The sequence below is a fragment of the Camelus ferus genome, chromosome 11, assembly GCF_009834535.1.
Source record: "Camelus ferus isolate YT-003-E chromosome 11, BCGSAC_Cfer_1.0, whole genome shotgun sequence".
In the NCBI taxonomy this organism is placed as follows: domain Eukaryota; kingdom Metazoa; phylum Chordata; class Mammalia; order Artiodactyla; family Camelidae; genus Camelus; species Camelus ferus.
The window spans coordinates 66,280,902-66,303,398 of record NC_045706.1 but is presented as its reverse complement, the minus strand read 5'-3'; the positions used below and the strand labels follow the sequence as shown (position 1 = coordinate 66,303,398).

Sequence of the window (22,497 nt, the reverse complement as noted above, 5' to 3'; positions counted from 1 at the left end):
AGCATGGGAAGAGCAGACTCAGGGCCCGAGGCCAGAGGCCGGGGGACACAGCTTCCCTCGCTCTCCCCAGCAAAGGGGGACCACCTCTCAGCAAAGGCATCTCGCCCTCTTCTGCCCGAGGGACGGCACGATGGCCACACAGGGAAGCAGAGCTGAGTGTGGCAGAGTGGGGCAGATGGCCCAGAAGAGCTCATCTGCAATTCCAGGGCAAAGTGGAGACACTGACCTAATCACAGGGACAAAGTGAGGACGAAACTTTCCATACTCTGTCCCATACTCCATGACACGCCTTCTCCTGTGTAAGGAGCTCCTTCAGAAATCCCTGGCGGTGTTTCTGATGTCCTAACCTGGCATGGTGGCTGTCGGGCAGGAAGAACAGCCTGGGAGGCAGGAGACACAGTCTCCACCCCCAGCTCAGCTAGTGCCTCGATCTGCTGCATCTCGGGATTCAGCCCCTCACCTATACATCAAATGGACAAGACTGTCCCAGGACAACGGGAATGCAATGAGAGTCACACAAAGAAAGTTTTCCAGTTGCCACATTTAAAAAAGTAGAAAAACAAATACTTTAAAGTGATTCTAAGAACAGATCTAATTTAATGTAATATGTATTATACTATCATTTTGACATGTAGTAAATATAGAAATTATCAAGACAGTTTACATTCTGTTTTCTAGACAAGTCTCAGTGTCTGATGCCCATTGGACCTTCTGCACATCTCAGTTTAGACCAGCCTCCTCCCCAGCACTCCCAGCCTCTTTGGCTGTGGCTACCCTATTGGACAGCAACTCCAGGGGTCCCACCAGGGGTCTTGGTTGGAAAGGGGGAGTAAGTATCCAAACTAACCCTAAATGGATCTCTCTGAACTAAAGATGAATTCATTTTTAAAACTTTGAAAACCGTCAGGCTGCATCTCCCTCCCCCCTTGGCTGCAAGACAGCTCCCCTTCTTGCTGATCCTTTCTGGATGTAGGAAAGCAACCCAGGCACACAGCCAGGGCAGCCGGGATGCCACTTAGGCTTACCTGCTGTCTGTGTCCAGTCACACCAAGTCCCTCTTCTCAAATGGGATGCAGAGGAGGGAGATCTTGTCCCCAAAATTGTTGGTGGCCCTATCCAGGTGCTCGGACTCGAGCACGATGAAGAGAGACTCAATGAAGTCCTTGATCCTCTTCTCCACCATCCCACAGTCCTCGTAGCTGGGGTACAAGGCCACATCAGTGCGCAGCTGCTCGGCGAGCTTGCCCTTCAGCACAAAGACGAAGAGCCATGAATCGTCCTGCGTGTTGCCACACAGCTCCTCTGCACAAGGAGCTCCTCGACCTGCAGCCAGTCCTTGGCCAAGCAGTCAGTGATGGTGACGAGGCCCATGACCCTTCGGTGGTTCTGGAAGTCTCCCCACTCGTTCTTGTGTAGGTAGTGGTACTTGTAGTGGATACAGAATGACTGCTGGAAGCCGCACAGGCTGACCTGGCTCACTGAGGAGATCTGTTTATAGATCCATAAGAGATTCTCCTCCAAGATGATCCCCACTTGCTGGACCACCATGGGGAGAATCTGGTGGTCCTCAGCACACTGCATGTAGTCAGCAATGCTCATGTTGCAGGCCCTGCCAGGAGGGGAGAGGAGACTGAGGTACACGCTGTGCTGTGGGCTGCAGGCCCCTCTGGGATGTGGTGACCTGTGTGTACCAGCCAGAAAGCAAGGGAAGCCCAAGCAAACCTGGGGGTACAGTCTGTCCTCAGAGTCTGCACATGGCTACCATAGCTAGGATCACATTATCCTGCTTTTGGTCTAGGCTTCCAGCCCCTGCAGAAAAGGGTCATTTTTTGTTTTCTTTTTCCAACATCTAGCCAGGCCCTGATGCTCAAAAATGCTGAATAAATGAATGAACAAAAGAACTGCTTCCCCACCCCTCAGCAGAATATAATGAAAAGAACCACAGTGGGATCAAAAGATCTGGATTTCAACTCCAATTTACTTGAACTCCTACGCTGCAAAATAATGGATAAGAAAACCTCCCCTGGGGAGAAGGGTACAGTTCAGTGGTAGAGCACATACTTACCATGCACGAGGTCCTGGGTTCAATCCCAAGTATCTCCATTAAAAAAATGAAACAAAAAATAAGCTTAATTACCCCATAAAAATTAATTAAAAATTAAAAAGAAAAAAACATTGCAATTAACACAACATTGTAAACTTGAATATACTTCAATTAAAAACAAAACAAAACAAAACAAAACAAACCTTGCCTTACAAGAATATATCTAGATCAAGGCAGATTGCAAATGCAAAATGCCTAGGTTACCACCTGCATAAAAAGGGGGGACTGTACAAATTTACTAATCCCTCCTTTATGAGCTGTATTTCCTTTGGGAGGTTTTATGACCTCTGAGAGTTAATTTTCACAGATGAAAAAAAGAAAACATTAGCTGATTCTCAGTACTGCTGAAGAATTAGATAACCCTATGAAAGCATCTGACCCACAGAGTGTACTCAATAAATGTTTGTTGAATGAATGAATAAACACACAAGTGAATGCTGCTCCCTGCCACAATCATAATGGTACTGCCTTTAAATCCTTAGCCCATGTTCCACCCGACTCTACACTAAATTTGTGGGTGACCTGGGCAGGTCTATGTGCTTCTCTAAACCCCAGTTTAATCATGAATAGAAATGAGGGTAATAACACAAACCTCAAAGGGTTAGTGAGTCAATAATGAATTGTACCCCAACATTGCAAGATGGAAACATTAAGGAAAATTGAGCAAAGAGTACATAGGCTGTCTCCATATCAGCTCTTACAACTGCATGGGAATCTTCATTACATCTCAAAATAAAAAGTCTACTTTTTTAAAGAGGCTATTGAGAATAAATGTGCTCACTGTCTTAAATAAGGAACACACAGTACAAATAGGACAATGCACAGCCCATGAGATACACTCAGTAAACATTCCCACTGAACCTACTGGTCCCTCCAACTGCAGAGCACAAGGATGGGTCCTCATGGCCAGAGGCCACTGCACCTGAAACTAACAAAGCTAATCGTCCCCACTTCCAAGAGCCCCTGCCACCACCATAGGTCTAATTTTGCATTTGTAACTTTGATTTCTTTTTCTTAGATAGGAACCCCCAATTGCATAGCCTTCAGGTCACGAAAACCTGACCACAGAAATCATAACAGCAGCCCTCCCCAGTGAAACAATAAAATTAAAAGCCATATCCACAAGAACTCTGTATAATTTTAATGGCAGGAACTTCATCCTGGACTGAGAGGAAGAGGACTGGGGAGGAGGGGGCAATCTGGGGCACACAGACCCAGGGGCCACCTGTCCCATGATGGACTTTAGACTCAACCCTCACCCTCCTGGAACTTCAAAATACACATTGACAGCATGCTATGGACAAGGTTTTTTTTTTTTTTTTTAAAGAAATCCCTGACTACCTAACAGGTCATGTTTCTACTGAGAAACTAATGACTTATGTGTATATTGTTTCATGAAAACCCTAAAATAATAACATTCCAACTTGACACATGAAGAAACGGAGGAAAAGAGAGGTTTAAACATTGTGCAAGATTAGAGAGAGGCCACGTCAGAGGCTGTATTTAAACCAAAGCCCCTGCTCCAGCACTTATACCAAAAAGTTTGACATACTGTCCCCCTCCTGCCCCCTCCCTGCAATAAATCTCTGAAGTCTTTTCTGCACCACTTGGAAAGAACCAAAATCACATCAACTTTCCACAATGAGCTGTGTCACCCCTTGGAGGATGTATCAAAATCTGAAGAGTTAGGGTGGGAGGAGAGATTTGAGTTCTTGGTTTCTCGAAAGGAGACATGGGTTTAAAAGAAACCAAAAAGCACTTATGTAGTCCAAGCTCTCACTGTGCAGAGAAGGAAATGAAGTCTCAGGAGAGATGAGGAAAGGGACTTATTAACAAATATTGCCTCAGTGCAGCACCAATCCAGCCCTGAGTGCTGCTGGGGGAGGATCTGGGAGGCCCAGGAGAATGAGTGTTAGAAAAAAGGAAGGAGAAAAAGTATATAAAGCCCTGTCTCTACACCGCCATACAATGAAGTTCCATCAAATGATCCACTACAGGTGCAGCCAACATTAAGGTGGGCTAAGCGTAGGTTACAGAAACCCAGAAGTCTAAATCGTACTGGAAATTCCAACCTTTACTATGCTTTTTCCCAGTTCAAGCATGAGCTCAGTGGGAGCTCCATGCCAGGCACTACACGAGGCCTGGAGTTCTCCCAAATACAGATCTCTATGAACACGTGTGCAAACCACATGCAGGCCCACCAGAAGAAAAACACCTACAGATAAGATGGAATTAGTGAAAGTGAAGGCAGCCAACCAGCATATATTACTAGCAAAAGGATGCTGCTAGAAATACTCATGGACATAGCAAACTGTGGTCAGCAGGTGGGAAAGGGAGGAGGGACAGATTAGGAGTTTAGGATTAACAGATACACGTAACTATATATAAAATAAATAAATGACAAGGACCTACTGTATAACACAGGGAACTATATTCAATTTCTTGTAATGAGTTGTACTAAAAACACTCTGAAAATTATATGTGTACATATGCATAAATATAACTGAATCACTGCTGTACTTCTGAAACTAACATTGTAAATTGACTACACTTCAATAAAAAATAAGAATTTAAGAAATAAATAAATAAAAGTAAAAGCAACACTATTAAAAAAATTAAAAGAACTCTGTAATCTCCTTAGCTGTAGGAGGGAGAGAACACTGGTTGCAAGCACCAAGTCCACTGGATCACTCCAGCACTGGCTGTCACTCTTTCTGACCATCAGGGAGGCACTTGGCTTCACTGAGGTTAGTTTTCTCTTCTGTGAAAGGCTACAGTCACAACTAATGATGTATATAATCTCATCATTCACAGACCCAACAATTAGTAAGGACTTCCCATTGGCCACGCTCTACAGAGATAAAAAGATAGGGTCCCAGATATACTCATGGATAGAAAAAGTTTATGTCATAAAGACATTAATTCTCCCCATTCTAATATATAGATTCAACGCAATTCTTATTAGAATTCCCCCCAGATTTTTCATGGAATGTAACAAGTTAATTTATGCTCAGGAACAGCCAAGAAACTTCTTTAGAACTGGGGAGGGTTGGATGGGTCATTCATTTCCACAGCTCTTTTTGAAGCAATGAAAACATTCTGGAATAATGATGGTTGCACCACTGTGAATATGCTAAAACCCACCAAATTGTACCATTTAAATGGGTGGACTTCATGGTGTGTGAACAAAATTGCAATGAAACTGTTATATGAAAAAAACATTTCCTGACAAGTATTTTTCCCTCTATACTAGTAGTATGCCCCACAATTTAAGAAAAACAAAAAACCAAAACCGAACAAAAATTTTCCAAGGGATCTTTAAGACTGCAATATTCTTGGGTCTCCAATGCCTCTGGCGGTGCTGCTCCTGTTAACATACACTAGTTGAGCTGGACTAGTTAGAGACTGTGACTATCTTTTTAAAATTGACAGTCATATGTTTCACCCTAGGAGGAGAGAGGATGGACGATGTCTCATCCCTCATGCCCTCAGCTCATTTTTAACTGAACCAAGCCCTGCTTTCAACACTGTAATACCTCTCGCTATAAAAACACACGATATTGGAGTTTAGAAGCAAGATGGAGGAGTGGAAGATTGCTCGTAGCTCACTCTATCCAACAAATACACCAAAACTCACATCTACGGACCCACCCAGCCAACCAGAACACCTGCTGAACGCAGACAGAACATCACCTTCTTCGAAAGACAAAGAAGTGAAAAAATCTGTTTTATTCCTGCATAGGCTTTAGGTAAATAAATACACTCCTTAAGGACCACAATAGATAACTGATAATCCTTAAGTCACAGTGCCAGAGAGATATGAGCAATATGAAGAAGCAGAGGAACCACTCCCAATTAAAAGAGCAAGAGAAATCCCCTGAAAGCACAATCAAGGAAGTAGACATTGATGGCCTACTAGATCAAGATTTCAAAGAAAGGAGTGATCAAAGTACTGAAGGAACTAAAAGAGATAGTGTTTAGAGATATAAAATATGTCAAAAATGAAATAGAAGCTATAAAGAAGAACCAAGTAGAATTGGTAAACTCATTGGCTGAAATGAGAAGTGATCTAAAAGCTGTACATAGCAGGCTAGATAATGCAGAGGAATGAATAAGTGACCTAGAAGACAGGGCAACAGAAACCACCCAATCAGAACAGCTGAGAGAAAAACAAATAAAAAACAATGAAAACAATAAAGGGACATATGGGATAATACAAAGCACGCTAATCTATGCATAATAGAGTTTCCAGAAGGGGAAGAAAGAACAAACGGGATTGTAAAGGTATTTGAAGAAATCATGACTGAAAACTTCCCAAACCTAAAGAAGGAATCAGATATCCAAGTACAGGAGGCTCAGAGGGTCCCAAACAGGAAGAACCCAAACAGACTCACACCAAGACACATCCTAATCAAGATGGCCAGAGTCAAGGATAAAGAAATGATCCTAAAGGCAGCAAGAGAAAAAACAAAAGTGAGTTATAAGGGAATCCCCATAAGGCTCTCAGTTGATTTCTCTACACAAACACGACAGGCCAGAAGGGAGTGGCAAGATATATTCAAAGTCCTGAATGAAAAAATATGCAGCCTAGGATAGGCTATCCAGCAAGGCTATCCTTTAGAATAGAAGGAGAGATAAAGAACTTCACAGATGAGCAAACACTAAGAGTTTAACAACACTAAACCCATGCTAAAAGAAATATTGACAGGTCTACTCTAAATAGAAAAGAAGCAGGATGATACAAAAATGAGAAACTCAGAACTGAAAAGGAGATGACTGCCATGAATTACAAATAGAATAAATCCAAAATTGTAAAAGAAGACATCTAAATCATTAAGAGTGGGAGAGGGAAGCAACAAAACATACAGTATTTTGTTTTTCTTTCTTCTTTTAAAAAAAAAATTGTTCTCAGTAGGATGGGTTTGAGCTAATATTACTATCTGTTTAGTACAAACATTTACAGTAATAGGTTAATAGACTTACAAAAAAGGGTAACCACAAGCCAAAAGCTTACAAGTGAGTCAAACAAACTAAATGAAATCCAAGATAATACACAGGAAACTTACCAAATCACAAAAGGAAGAAGAAAGGAACAAAGAGAAAATACCAAATCAAATGCAAAAATAAGTTGAAAATGGCAATAAATACTCATCTATCATTAATTACTGTAAATGTTAATGGACTAAATGCTCCAGTCAAAAGACGTAGAGTGGCAGACTGGATAATAAAGCAAGAACCTTCAATATGCTGCATATAAGAGACACACTTTTGGAGAAGGACACATATAGATTGAGAGTGAAAGGATGGAAAGTATATTCCATGCAAATGGAAAAGACATAAAAAGCAGGTGTTGTAGTACTGATTTCAGACAAAATAGACTTTAAAACAAAGGCCATAAAGAAAGATAAAAAGGACATATTAAAATGATTAAATGATTAATACAAGATGAGGATATTACAATCATTAATATATACGCACCCAACAAAGGAGTACCTAAGTACATAAAACAACTACTAACAGAGATAAAGGAGGAAATTGATGGAAATGAAATCATTGTTGGAGTATTTTAACACCACATTAACATCACTAGACAGATCTTCCAGACAGAAAATAAAGAAGGCAACAGAGAAATTAAATGATACAATAGAAAAATTAGATTTGGTGGGTATTTTCAGAGCATTGCACTCCCCAAAAATAGGATATACATTCTTTTCAAGTTCACATGGAACATTTTCTAGGATTCATCATGTACTTGGGCACAAAAGAAGCCTCAACAATTTTAAGAAGATAAAAATTATCTCAAGCATCTTTACTGACCACAATGCCATGAAACTATGAATCAACTACAGAGAAACAAAGAAGAAAAAAAGGAAAGCATGGAAATTAAACAACATGCTATTAAAAAACCAATGGGTCAATGAGGAAATCAAAGTTGAAATTAAAAAATACCTTGAGACAAATGAAAATGAAAACACAACCACACAAAACTTATGGGATGCAGCAATGTCAATGCTAAGAGGGAAATTTACAGCAATACAGGCCTTCCTCAAAAAAGAAGAACAATCTCAAATAAACAATATAATCCACCAGCTAAAAGAACTAGAAAAAGAAGACCAAAAACACCCAAAAGTCAGCAGAAGGAAGGAAATAATAAAACTCAGGGAGGAAATAAATAAAGTAGAGACTAAAAAATAGAAAAAGATCAATCAAACCAAAGGCTGGTTTTTTGAAAGAGTAAATAAAATTGACAAACCTCTGCCCAAACTCACAAAGAAGAAAAAAGAGAGAGTGCAAATAAGCAAAATAAGACAGGAAAATGGAGAAATTACAACCAATAAACATGGAAATACATAATATCATATGAGAATATTATGAAAAACTGTATGGAACCAAAATGGATAACCTACAGGAGATGGACAAGTTTCTGGAAACATACAATCCAACAAGATCGAATCAAAAGAGACTAACACTTGAACAAACTGATCACTAGAAATGAAATTGAATTAGCAATATAAAACCTCCCTACAAATAAATGTCCAGGACCGGACAGCTTCACAATGGAATTCTACCAAACATACAAAGAGGAACTAATACCAGTCCTTCTCAAACTCTTTCAGAAGACTGAAAAAGAGGGAATATTCCCAAACTCATTCTATAAAGCCACCATCACCCTGATACCAAAACCAGGCAATGCCACCACCAAAAAAAATAGAATTACAGACCATTATCACTGATTAACATAGATGCAAAAATCCATACCAAAATACTAGCAAATAGAATCCAACAGCACATTAAAAAGAGTACACATCATGATCAAGTGGGGTTCATCCCAGGGACACAAGGATGGTTCAGCATACACAAATCAATCAATGTAATACATCACATCAACAAAAGGAAGGAGGAAAAAAGAAATGATCTTCTCAATAGATGCAGAAAAAGCTTTTGATAAAATTCAACACCTATTTATGATAAAAACTCTCACCATTGTGGGTATAGAGGGAACATATCTCAACATAATAAAAGCTACAGCCACCATAGTACTCAATGGTGAAAAGCCCAAAATCTTCCCACTAAAATCTGGGACAAGACAAGGCTGGCCACTATCACCACTCCTATTCAATATAGTCTTGGAAGTCCTAGCCACAGCAATCAGGCAAGAGAGAGAAATAAAAGGGACCCAGATTGGAAAAGAAGAGGTAAAAGTGTCACTATACGCATATGACATGATACCACATATAGAAAACCCTAAAAGGTCCACACAAAAACTACTAGAAATAATCGAAGAATTCAGCAAGGTAGCAGGTTACAAGATTAACATTCAAAAATCAGTTGCATTTCTTTACACTAATGGTGAATCAACAGAAAAAGAAAGTAAAGAAACAATTCCCTTTAAAATGGCACCCAAAGTAATAAACTATCAGGAGTAAATCTAACTAAGGAGGTGAAAGACTTATACATGGAAAACTATACAAACACTGATTAAGGAAATTAAAGACTTAAAAAATGGAAAAAATATCCCATGCTCGTGGAGTAGAAGAATCAATACTGTTAAAATGGTCACCCTGCTCAAAGCAATCTACAGATTTAATGCAATCCCTATCAAATTACCCAGGACATATTTCACAGAACTACAACAAATCATAATAAAATTTATATGGAAGCACAAAAGACCTAGAATTGACAAAGCATCACTGAAGAAAAAGAAAGAAGCTGGAGAAATAACCCTCCCAGATTTCAGACAATACTATAGAGTTACAGTAATCAAAACAGCATGATATTGGTACAAAAACAGACATATGGACCAATGGAACAGACTAGAGAGCCCAGAAATGAACCCACAAACTTTTCATTAACTAATCTTTGACAAAGGAGGCAAGAACATATAATGAAACAAAGACAGGCTCTTCAGCAAATGGTGTTGGGAAAACTGGACAGCAGCATGTAAATCACTGAATCTAGAACACTCCCTTACACCATACACAAAAATAAACTCAAAATGGATCAAAGACTTAAACATAAGACAAGATCCAGTAAACCTCCTAGAAGAAAACCTAGGCAAAGCATTATCTCTCATACATCTCAAAATGTTCTCCTAGGGCAGTCTACCCAAGCAATAGAAATAAAACAAGAATAAACAAATGGGACCTAAGTAAACTTACAAGCTCTTGCACAGCAAGGGAAACCATAAGCAAAACAAAACAACAACCTACAGAATGGGAGAAAAGTTTTGCAAAAGATGAAACTGACAAAGGCTTGATCTCCAGAACATATAAGCAGCTCATACGACTTAATATGAAAAAAACAAACAATCCCATCCAAAAATGGGCAGAAGACCTAAACAAGCAATTCTCCAAAGAAGAAATACAAATGATCAATAGGCACATGAAAAAATGCTCAATATCACTAATTATCAGAGATTTGCAAATCAAAACTGCAGTGAGGTATCACCTCACACCAGTCAGTATGGCTATCATTCAAAAGTCCACAAATGACAAATGCTGGAGAGGCTGTGGAGAAAAAGGAACCCTCTTACACTGCTGGTGGGAATACAGTTTGGTGCAGCCACTGTGGAAAACAGTATGGAGATTTCTCAAAAGACTAGGAACTGACTTACCATACGACCCAGGAATCCCATTCTTGGGTATATATCCAGAAGGAACCTGACATCAAAAAGACACCTGCACCCCAATGTTCACAGCAGCACTGTTTACAATAGCCAAGACATGGAAACAGCATAAATGTCCATAGAAAGATGACCGGACAAAGAAGATGTGATATACCTATACAATGGAGTACTATTCAGACATGAAAATGACAATATAATGCCATTTGCAGCAACATGGATGTCCCTGGATAATGTCATTCTAAATGAAGTAAGCCAGAAAGAGAAAGAAAAATACCATATGTTGCTCATATGTGGAATCTTAAAAAAACAAAAAACAAATAAACTTAAATGTAAAACAGAAACAGACTCACAGACATAGAATACAAACTTGTCATTGCCAGGGGAGAGGAGGGTGGGAAGGGACAGACTGGGAGTTCAAATTTTGTACATACTGACAGGTATATATAGAATAGATAAACAAGTTTATACTGCATACCACATGGAAATATATACAAGATCTTGTGGTAGCTCATGGTGGAAAAGGATGTGACAATGAATAAGCGTATGATTGAAAAATTGTGCTCTACACTTGAAATTGACACAACATTGTAAACTGAGTATAACTCAATAAAAAATAAAATAAAAAGAATATTAAAAAAAATATAACAGTTGTCCTGGGGTCCCCTACTCCTCCCAATGCCAGAACCCTAGGCTGGGGAGCCTGATGCTGGGCTTATAATTCCCACTTCTGTTGGAGGTTCGTTGTGACTTATTCTTCACCTTGTGAGTTGCCCACAGTGAGGGATATGGGGTCCACCTATATCATGAGAATGCCCCTCCTACCATCCTGCTGTGGTTCCGTCTCTGTGTTTCCACTGAAGATCTTCTTTTGCTAGGATCCAGTCTTTTTTTTTTTTTTTTGATGCTTGTTTAGCAGTCAGTTGTGGTTTCACTGTAGTCATGAGGAGAGGCAAATAGTGGAAGCCTATCAGCTGGCTTTCAGCAGAGTCACTGCAGGCCAGAAGGAACAGCCATGATATATTTAAAGTACTCAAAGGAAAAAACCTGGAATCTAGGCCACCTACTCAGCAAAGTTATTAATCAGAATTGAAAGAGAATTAAAAAGCATCTCAGATGAGCAAAAACTAAGAGTTCATCATTCCTAAACTGACGTTACAAGAAGTATTAAAAAGTTTTCATTATGTGAAAAAGAACAAGAAGTAAGAACTTATGTGAAGGGGAAATCCCACTTTAAAGGCAAAAATGGAGCAATGGCTGTGAATCAAACACTTAAACAAGCTACTACAAAGACTAAAAGACAAAATTTGTAAAAACTATACTTACAATAAACACTTATAGGATGCATATGAAGATGTAAAAAATACAATCAAAAAGGAGTGGAGAGGGAGTAAAAGAGGAGATCTTTTTTGAACTTATATAACCTTAAATGACAATCACTTTAAAACAATCAGATATTGTAACAAAGCAACTTATATGAACCTCATGGTGTCCATAAATCAAAAACCTACATTAGATATGCAAAAACAAGTGAGAAGCACAAATGTAACAATAAAGAAAATCAACTACCCATAAGGGAAGAGTATGAAAGAAGGACAGAGAAGAACTACAAAAACATGTAGCAAGGTGGCAGGATACAACATTAACATGCACAAATCAGTTGCATTTTTTTACACTAACAATGAAATAGTAAGAAAAGAAAGTAAAGAAACAATCCCCTTTAAAATCACAACCAATAAATGATAAAATACTTACGAATAAATCTGACCAAGCAGGTGAAAGACTTATACATGGAGAACTACAAAATACTGATTAAAGAAATTAAAGATGACTTAAAGAAATGGAAAGAAATACTATGCTCTTGGATTGGAAGAATCAATATTGTTAAAATGGCCATACTGTTCAAGGCAATCGACGGATTTAATGCAATCCCTACCAAGTTACCCAGGACATTTTTCACAGAACTAGAACAAATAATCCTAAAATTCCTATGGACTCATAAAGACCCAAAATTGCCAAATCAATATTGAAGAAATAGAATAAAGCTGGAAGAATGACCTTCCACAACTTCAGATGAATCTACAGAGATACAATAATCAAACAGTGTGGTACTGGCATGAAACCAGACATATAGATCAATGGAACAGAACACAGAGCCCAGAAATAAACACAGACCTACAGTAAATTAGTCTTCAGCACAGGAGGCAAGCACACACACTGTAGTAAAGACAGTCTCTTCTGCAAATGTTGCAGGGAAAACTGGACAGCTGCATGCAAATCAATGATGTTAGGACACTCCCCCACACCACACACAAAAACAAATTCAAAATGGCTTAAAGACTTAAATATAAGACAAGACACTACAAGCCTCTTAGAAGAAAACATAAGCAAACCATTCTCTCACATTCTTCTCAGCAATGTTCTCCTAGGGCAGTCTACTCAAGCAATGCAAATAAAAGCAAAAAATAAACAAATGGGACCCAACTGAACTTACAGGCTTTTGCACAGCAAATGAATCCTTAAGCAAACAAAACGGCAACCTACGGGATGGGAGAAAATATCTGCCAATGATGCGACTGACAAAGGCCTAATTTCCTGAGTATATACACAGCTCACACAAGTTCATAACACAAAACAAGCAACCCAATCCAAAAATGGGCAGAAGATATAAACAAGCTATTCTCCAATGAAGATATAAGGCCAATGGGCACATGAAAAAATGCTCAATACTTCTCATTATCAGAGAAATGCAAATCAACACTACAATGAGGTACAACCTCACACCAGTCAGAATGGCCATCATGAATGAGAAATGCTGGAGAGGTTGTGGAGAAAAAGGAAGCCTCCTACACTGTCACTGGGAAATGTAGTTTGGTATAGCCATTATGGAAAACAGTATGGAAATGCCTCAAAAAACTAAAAATAGACTTACCCTATGAATCAGCAATCCCACTTCTGGGAATATATCCAGAGGGAACTCCAATTCGAAAAGGGACCTGTACTCTAATATTCACAGCACCACTATATACAACAGGCAAGACATAGAAGCATCCTATAATGTAGCAACAGATGACAGGATAAAGAATTTGTGGTATATTTATGCATTGGAATACTACTCTGCCATTAAAAAGGATGAAATAATGCTATTTGCAGCAAGGTGGATGGACCCAGAGAATATCATTCTAAGTGAAGCAAACCAAAAGGGGAAAGAAAAATACCACATGATATCACTCCACATGATATCATGTGGAATCTTAAAGAAAAAGAAGAAAGAAACAAGGTCACTATGAATTCATCTACAATACAGAAACAGACTCGTACACATAGTTAACAATCTCATGGTTACCAGGGAAAGGGGGTGGGAAGGGATAAATTTAGGGAGTTTGAGACTTACAAATGTTAGCCACTATATATGAAAATAGATTTAAAAAAATGTTTCTTCTCTATAGCACAGAAACTTACATTCAATATCTGGTAATAACCTATACTGGAAAAGCCGCTACTGCCACCACCTGAGGAAGCAAGAGAAGAAAGGAGAGTGAGTTACCCTGGGCTAGAGCCCGGTCCTCCACAAGTCCTTGCCCGCTGTTGACGCTGCCCTAGACAGCACTGCACCCTCCTCCCAGGAGCGGGCTGGCATGAATATGTGTCTCCGAACCCGGGGCAGCAGAGGCCGCCCCGAGAACAGGCCCTGGAGGAGATGGGAGCAAGTCCACCTGCTCCCCCTGAGGACAGGCACCCCTCCTCTCAGCCGCCGCCCACTGACTGCACCGCACCAGCCTCCAGGGAGCAGGCCATGGTCTGAGGGCCGGTTGGAGATGTTCCGGGGCCACACCCGCTTTCCCAAACCCGGGAATAAGAGTCAGGGCAGACGCGGGGTTCAGGGACTACTAAGGAGAGGGGACAGCACCACGAACCAGGCGGCGGCCTCAGACCCTCCTCAGGGTCCTAATGGGCCTCGTGGCCCGGGACTCAACTAAGCACCCCTACCCATGCGCCTCCCCAGCTGCGCAGCTCAGACCGCACTCGCCGGCTCCGTGCCCCATCCAGCGCCCCTTCACCTCCCAGGCGGCGGCAGCGGAGGAGACTGTAAGCGTCGGCCCAGACTCCAGGCCGCGCTCCTTTTCAGGGAGCTGCTCCAGGAACACCCGGCTCCCACCTGGCTGCCACACGCTCTGCGCGGGTTCCGCTGTCCGCGCGTCTGTGCGTTTGCGCATGCGCGCCCTCCCCCACCCCGTCCCGCCGGCATCGGGGACTTTCGGCTGGAGCTCCTGCTGTACCGGAAGTGGCGCCTGGGGCCAGGAGGACCTGGGTGGGGCCCTGCGGTTGGGTGGTGGGCTGGGACACCACCCTTCTGCAGGCCCACTCTCCTGCGGGCCTACCCTCCTGCCCGCCACACCGCTGCCCGCCATTCCCCAGATCTCCATCCCCAGTGCCCCCATACCGCCACCAATGGGGTCCTGGCAGCTCAAAACCACAACCGCCCTGGGCCGGGCCACAGCCCCAGCCCCACTCCCCTTGCTAGCCTCTCCCTTCCCGATACTATCCTCCCATCCTGGACAGGCCCAGTCTCCCACCAGACCCCGAAGATGGGGCTCCTTCTCCTCACACTGAGGTCCCTGCCACATACTCCATCCTGCTAGGTCCTAACTTATGGCCCCTACACCCCAACTTCACCCCTCATGCCTCACCACAGGACCTCCAACATCCCGAAGTGGTCCCCCTCACCCCTCAACTGGGTCAGTTCCTTCTGAGCAGCCCGTCACCTCTCAGCCTGTACCCCCTTCACCGCGGGTTCCCCCCTCACTCCTAGTGCACCCCTACCTGGAGATGACTCTCTCACCACTCACCCCGTGGTTGGGGTTTGGTAGTCCGGACTCCAGTCCCCATGGTGACTGCCACCAGCGAGGGTTCTGGCCTAGTGTGCACCTGCATAGCTAGTGTCTGAGGCTACAGGGCGAGGCGGGCCGAGCTGGAGGCAGATACAATTCCCGCCCTGGTGTCCTGAACCCTGCGCACTGTGCCTCATCTGAGTCTGAGTGTCAGGGTGATCTCTGGCTGCCCGCAACTGGCCTGTGGACCTGGGGTGGTTGATGGTCCTGATGGTGATCCAGACCCCTAGGGCAGAAGCACTGGGAATGTGGACCTGCAGGGATTGGGGAGTTTGGAGGGTGCAGCTAAGCCCAGAGATGGAGAGCAGGCAGTTGGCTGTGTGCACAGGGCTGTGTGCATGGCGTGGGCTCAGCCCATGTGGGTGCAGGGACCTTGTTCATTCACACTGGGCCAAAGGGAAGAGGGATGGGAGCTTTTAAAGTGTTCATGTTAGGAAGCCAAGGCTGGAGAACAAAGCAGGCAGCTTCGCTGGCCAGGCCACCTTGGAACCCGCCATGTTGCTGGTCCCTTGCATCAGGGGAGACTGACCGTTGACTGGCCTATGAGATGTCCTTGCCATGGTATGGTTTACAGGCAATTGAAGGGACTTTGACTGCAATTTTAATCACCAATAATTGTTACTTTCTCTGCAGGAGATCAAGTCCACAGTCATGGTGAACCTGGAAGGACTCCTGCCTGAACCCCAGCCTGGGGCAGAGGAGGACCCACCTGTAAACATCCTCTTACCTCTCACCAAAAGGCACTGTAATAGAAAAGAACAGATCTGAATCCATATTAGATCTGTTCCTTTTCCTTTAAACCTGTCTTCTGTTATCTAGGCTTATTCTTGCTTGCTCTGCACCTTTTGTAAAACAATGTTGCCTTTAGCCTGAAATATGCATGAGAGCCTATTCTCAAGGCTCTGACCTTTAAGGATATTAACACTTTTGCCCTCCTATAAAGATAACAAGTTGCAGGATAGAACATAACCTTTGCTTTCTTCGAGGTTTTACAGGGATACCATGATCCGACCCACGTGGACCGCTGCAAAGGATTCCAAGAACAAAGAAATCCTACACCAAGAAGTTTGCAGCAATGAACCACAGCCCCTCCCCTTTTCAATAGAAAAGGAACCTGAAGTCTGACATGGGGAAGATGGTTCTCCAGGACGTAGTCTACCATTTTCTTGGTCTATAGCTGTCCACGTGGGTCAGGTCATGGTGCCCCTGCAAAACCTCTAACAAAACAAGTTATTTTCTATTTGGCAACTTATTGTCTTTATATCAGTGCAAAAGTGTTAATATGCTTAAAGGTCAGAGCCTTGAGAACAAGCTCTTTCATTTACCAGACAGGCTAAAGGCAACATTGTTTTACAAAAGGTGCAGAGCCAGCAAGGCTAAGCCTAGAAGACAGGGTACAGGGTTAAAGACAAAAGAACAGATCTAATATGGAGTCAGGTTTGTTCTTTTCTATTAGAGTAACATCTAGTTATATGTTTTAAGTTTACAAGAATAAAGTTTAGCCTTTTCCCATTTAAAATTCTGCAATTCAGGAGCATTAAGTGCACTCATAATGCTGTGAGACCAACACCACTGTTTGGTTTCAGACTATTTCCTTCCTCAAAGTAAAAACTTGTATTCAAAGCACAGCCCACATCCTCCCTCCCCCAGCCCATGAAAAACCCCAATCCCCTTTCTCTTTCTGTGTCTTTACCTATCCTAGAGGTTCCCTGTTAATGAAATCATATAAAAGGTGGACTTTTTGTGTGTGCCCACATACCTTAAGAGGGGACTGGTGATTTTTTGTGTGTGTGTTTACATGAATTAGCATGTTTGTATTTTGAAAGGAAAAATCCAGATGAATTAAAGATGATATGTACAAAATAAAGCCCTTTTAATAACTCTGTGCATCATCTGGGGGTAGGCACTGCTGTTCTAATTATGAAACCAGAGCCAAAAGGGAGATGCTTAGCTCTTCCTGTGGTGAAACAAATCAAACAAAACCAAAAAACAAACAAAGGCCAAGAAAGACAGCTGGAAAGCCAAACCACAACGTGGAAAAAGCTTTCCTCATGACCCAAGGTCAGAGAAAGATTTCATATCCCTGTGGGCCAAAAACCTCATGAAACCCAGTGTTCTAAAAAGAAACAGAACACACACAGGCAGTTCCAATGAGAGGCAGTGCAGGTGGCCAGTGTGCTCGAGATGCTCAACCTCTCAGGTGAGGACACAGGCAGACGGACACACTGTGGAGGCAGCACTGGTCACCATCGCACTGGCAGGTCTTTAGCCTGGTGACAACGTGAGGAGGCAGAGGCCCCAGCAGGTCCCCTGGAGGGAAGAGCGAACAGACGCTCCTCTCTGGGGGAACAGTGTGCAGGACGCATCAAAGGGCCACAGGTGCATCCCTTCCCCAGCGGTACTGATCCTTAGAGCTGATCCCACCAAAGTGTTTGCACAACTTTCAAAGATTTTTTTTTCTTCAGTAACATGAATACCACATAATATGTCATCAAGGCATTTTCAGAAGTGATCTGCCCTGGGTCCTAACAATACACACACATGAATACACACATATACACGTAAACATATGCACACATACATACAGGAAAGAGACAGACAGGCTGAAACACAGAGAGGCAGAGGGAGAGAGAGAAACAGGAGACAAAACAGACAGAGAAGCACTGAGAGACAGAGAAAGAATGAACACTGGAGCTGGGAATGTGTGGAAGTCATGCACGTTTTCACAAGTCAGTCTACATGTCAGAACCTGGTCCCAATGTCCATCCACCCTGCAGGGGAGGGTGTGGGGATCACACAAGGACGTGTGACCAGAAGGCAAACAAGCAGGGAGACACTGTGGGGCAGCTCACCCTAGAGGCCCAGATGAGACACTGAGCCTGAATCTGAACATGACAGAATGACTTAGGAGGTTGTATGCCAGAGTGGACAATTTCAGAATTGTATTTAATTTCAACCTGGGGACAGGGAGCTGGGAAGCAGGCGGCAAGAAGGGTGACTTTCCCCATTCCTCAGGGCAGACCCCAGCCTGTGTAGGGTGTGCTCTGTGCTCTGCCAGCCCTGTGTGGTGTCCTTCATTTGCTAGGTCTGTGCACGAGCTCCCTGTGATCCCAGCCCATGGGGGTGACATATGCAGTGGACATTTATGTGTCTATAGACTTATGGCTTACCTAGGAATCAGGGGCCTGAATGATGCCCTCTGCACTGATGGGGGACTGGGGAGACACTGAAAGGCATGTGGCTTGTCCAGGGTGACAGCACTGCTGACGGGGGAGCCGGGTCTGAACCCAGCTGTGTCCTCAGAGGTGTGTCCAGAGCTGGTGCCCTGGCTGCATCCAGGTCTCCCCAGGGCTAAGGGCTGAGCTGAGTTGGTGTCACTGTGTGTGGACATGGCATGGGGTGGGAAGTGAGCCATCGGCAGCCCAGAAATGCCCTTGGGGAGCTTTGTGTCAGGAGGAAGCTTGGGGAAGGGGACCCCAGGAAGTGACCTCACAATAGAGCTCAACAGAACTTGGAACCTAGTTCCAAGTTCCAAGACACCGACTTTGTAGAGGAGCCCCCTACTCAGCTCACTTGGTTGGTCAACTCAGCGCAACTCAGAGATGTTCTGCTGCATCCCAACACCCGAGGCGCGGCCTGTGGAATGCTAGCAACAAGGGACTGTATCATCGGTGCTGACACTGGGTGAATCTTCACCCCAGGCGCCTCTGGCCTTTTGGCCAGAGGGACCCAAAGGTAAAACAGGGAGCCCCAGGGCAGGCTTACCGAGGCCGTGCGACCACTCAGATCCCACCTGGGTAGCCCCACAGCCCTTTCCTGGCTGGTGCAGATGGGGCCGTCATGTTGGGGTGGGAGGGTCCTGCCTCAAGCAAGAGCAGGCTGAGGAAGAGTCAGAGGCCTGTGAGGCCGGTCACGTCCACAACCCGGGTCCAAGATGGCTGGCTGGGATGTGGAGAGCCAGGGCAGGGCCCTGCTGCCTGAGGTGGAGCCCATGCCCTCTGGGTGTGTCTCTTCCCTCCCAGGTGACTGAGCTGACCAAGGTCCCAGTCTGATGTGGCAGCAGAGGGTCGAGTGGGCAGAAGCAGGGGTGGTCCTGGCCGGGCAGGGCTCTGAGACCTCCAGTCCATGGTGGATGCTGGTCACTGTCATTGCAGAGCCAGACACCACAGAAGCTGGTGGACAAGGAAACCCATTCCACATCCCCAAGTGAGGGGCTGGTGCACCACACTTCTGAGGGCCAGCACAGGCTCCGAGTGGATCTGGACATGGAGGTGTCCCCACTACCACAGCCCATAGGTGAACAGGGCAGGCCTCCTGCCCAGACAACACCCAGGCCTCTCACCAGGGTCATGCCTGGGGCTGACGGGCAGCTCAGCACACCCGGCTCCGACCTGGAGCACCGTGCCCTCCTCCCTATGGGTCAGGTGGAGGACCAGGAGCCCACAGAGGCCTAGCCCGAAAGTGAGAAGGGCAGGGCTGGGTGCATGTGTGTAGGTGAGGGAGGGCCGAGGGCTGGGCCACACAGGGAGGCATCCCCAGAGGCTGCTGTTGGGACCAGAGCAAAGACTGGCCTCAGACCACCTGTCTGGAAGAATTCAGTCACAGAACACATCCTGTGGGCACTTCCTGGGTGAGACGTGTCTGAAAAGCTCTGGGAAGATTTCTGTTCTTGAAAAGGCACATGGAAAGGGAGGCACGTGGGTAAATTGTTTTTCTGTCACAGCTTGAGCATTTCCACAAGACTCAAAGCTCTCTCCAAGTCTAACAGTTACAGATCCAGAGCAGGCTGGGGTAGGGGAAGATGCCAGAGACCAAACAAAGGACGATCTGGGCCCACCAGGAGACCCCAAGCTCCGGCTTGCAGCTCCTACTGCTCCTCCAGAACGCTAACCTGGAATGCTGGGCAATGGAGAACCAGTTCAGGCATCACCATCCCCTAGGGCTGAGCACCCTCTGCCCCCAGCCACACCTTCTTCTCCAAATTCCCACGGTCAATCCCCTCCCCCACCCAAAGTTGACTTCCCTTCCCCTGGAGTTGTTTTCATTTGGTTTTTCTTTAGTTTCCTTTGTTTCTTTCACATCTTCTATGATATCCTTTATTTTTATGTTTTTAGTTTCTTGCAATAAAATATAGACTTTTTCCCTTTTGAATTGTGCAATTCAGGAGGATTAGGTGCATTCACAATGCTGTGCGACCATCACTACTATCTAGTTTCTCACTATGTCATTCCTCAAAGTAAAACCGTGGATACAAAGCACACACTCTGCTTCCTTCCTCCCCAGTCCTTGACAACCCCAAGTCCTCTTCCTCTCTGCCTGTTTTTACCTCTCCTAGATATTCGCTATGAATGAAACCATATGAAAGTTGGATTTTTCTGCCAGCCCACGTGGTTTAAGTGGGGGATGGTGAAATTTTTTTGTTTTCACTTGAAATAGCACTTTTTACTTTGCCTCCCCCCAGGAGCTTCCTAAGAACATACCCGAAACAGGCTCGCACACACATTTTTGTCTGAGGATCTGCTTCCTGGGGAGCTCAGCCTGAGACAATCCCTACAGATCTTATCACAGCACTCACGTATTAACGCTGGCTTTTTGCTTTCTTCTATATATGTGATCTCATCGATGAAGTCACAAGTGATTTTAGGGAAGGAACTACACTTATTGCATCATCAGTTTTCCTCATCGTCTCCTGAGCAGCACAGAATTTTATGTAGGATGGGGAGTGAGTCAACTTTTCAGTGCCAAAGTTTTCCATTATGTTGCAAGTTTTCATTTCTACCAACTGGAGTTTAGGAAACTCACAAGTTTACTAAAATGCATGTAAAATATGTAAATACTATTTATATAAGGTATGTCATTATTTGAGCCCAAGCTCCTGGTTTTGGATGTACATCATTTTTGTACATATCCACCAAAGGGGAGGTCAGCTGGGAGAAGACAGCCTATAATTTCAGGAGTCAATGACTGAACATAATGTGCAGGCTTATCCTTTTGAAGTGGAATATTGAAGGGTATCTGGCTGTTATTTATAGCAGTTCACAATGTCACTGAGTCAGAGGGACCTCGGGACCATCTGGTGTCTGACCTTCTTCTATCCAGTTCGTAATTTGCAAAGAGGTCAATATAGTCAACATTTCAAGTAAGAACATGAAAACACCTTGGTAAACCAGATGAAGAAGTAACCAAGTGGAAAAGGGCCTCCCATCAGAGTCTATGCCCATTTTTCTGGATCCTCTGTGTGTTAAGACCTTTGTGCTTTGGAGATGGATGACCTGGGCCCCACCTCCATCATCGGTAATTACTATTAGAAAAGTCACTCCTCTTCCAACCTCAGCTTCTTTATCTGTCAAATAGGGAAACAGTAAAGGCACCAACTTCATAAAGGGCTTGTGACAGTTAAAGTAAATGAAGTAATTACTGAGTATTGTGCCCAGTATGGTCTTGGGCACCTCCAACCCCCACTATCATCATTATCATAGCAGGGATTCTCAGTATGTGCATAAGAAGTGGGCTGTGAGCTACTGGATTGGTTTCCATCTCCACTGAGGCCTGCCTTGGGGGCAGCATCTGCTTCCCCAGGTCCAAGGGATGCAATTCTCCTGGTTAGCTTGCTCCCAGGAGGCTTGCGTGGTGAGGTCATTGGTCTGGGCTTATGGCAGTGACAGAGGCAGGTGTATGGGAGCTGCCCAGTATACTCTGCTCTGGTCATCTTGATCACATCTCCCATTCAGACAAGCCTGGAGTCTGCGAACACAATTCTTCAACTTCTTGCTTATGAAAATGCTAAGGAGGACTGCATAAAGGCTATCGGTCCCTTTAAAGGAAAGGCTCCATTGACTGAATATATAAAATTGTGCCAGAGAGTGGGAACAGAAGTT

The 22,497-nt window shown here is 43.9% G+C and overlaps 1 pseudogene; it reads right to left on the bottom strand.

The window, feature by feature from the left end:
• Positions 1–1,021: 1,021 nt before the first annotated feature.
• Positions 1,022–14,569, bottom strand: LOC116666866 (annotated as a pseudogene).
• Between the last annotated feature and the right edge of the window lie 7,928 nt (positions 14,570–22,497).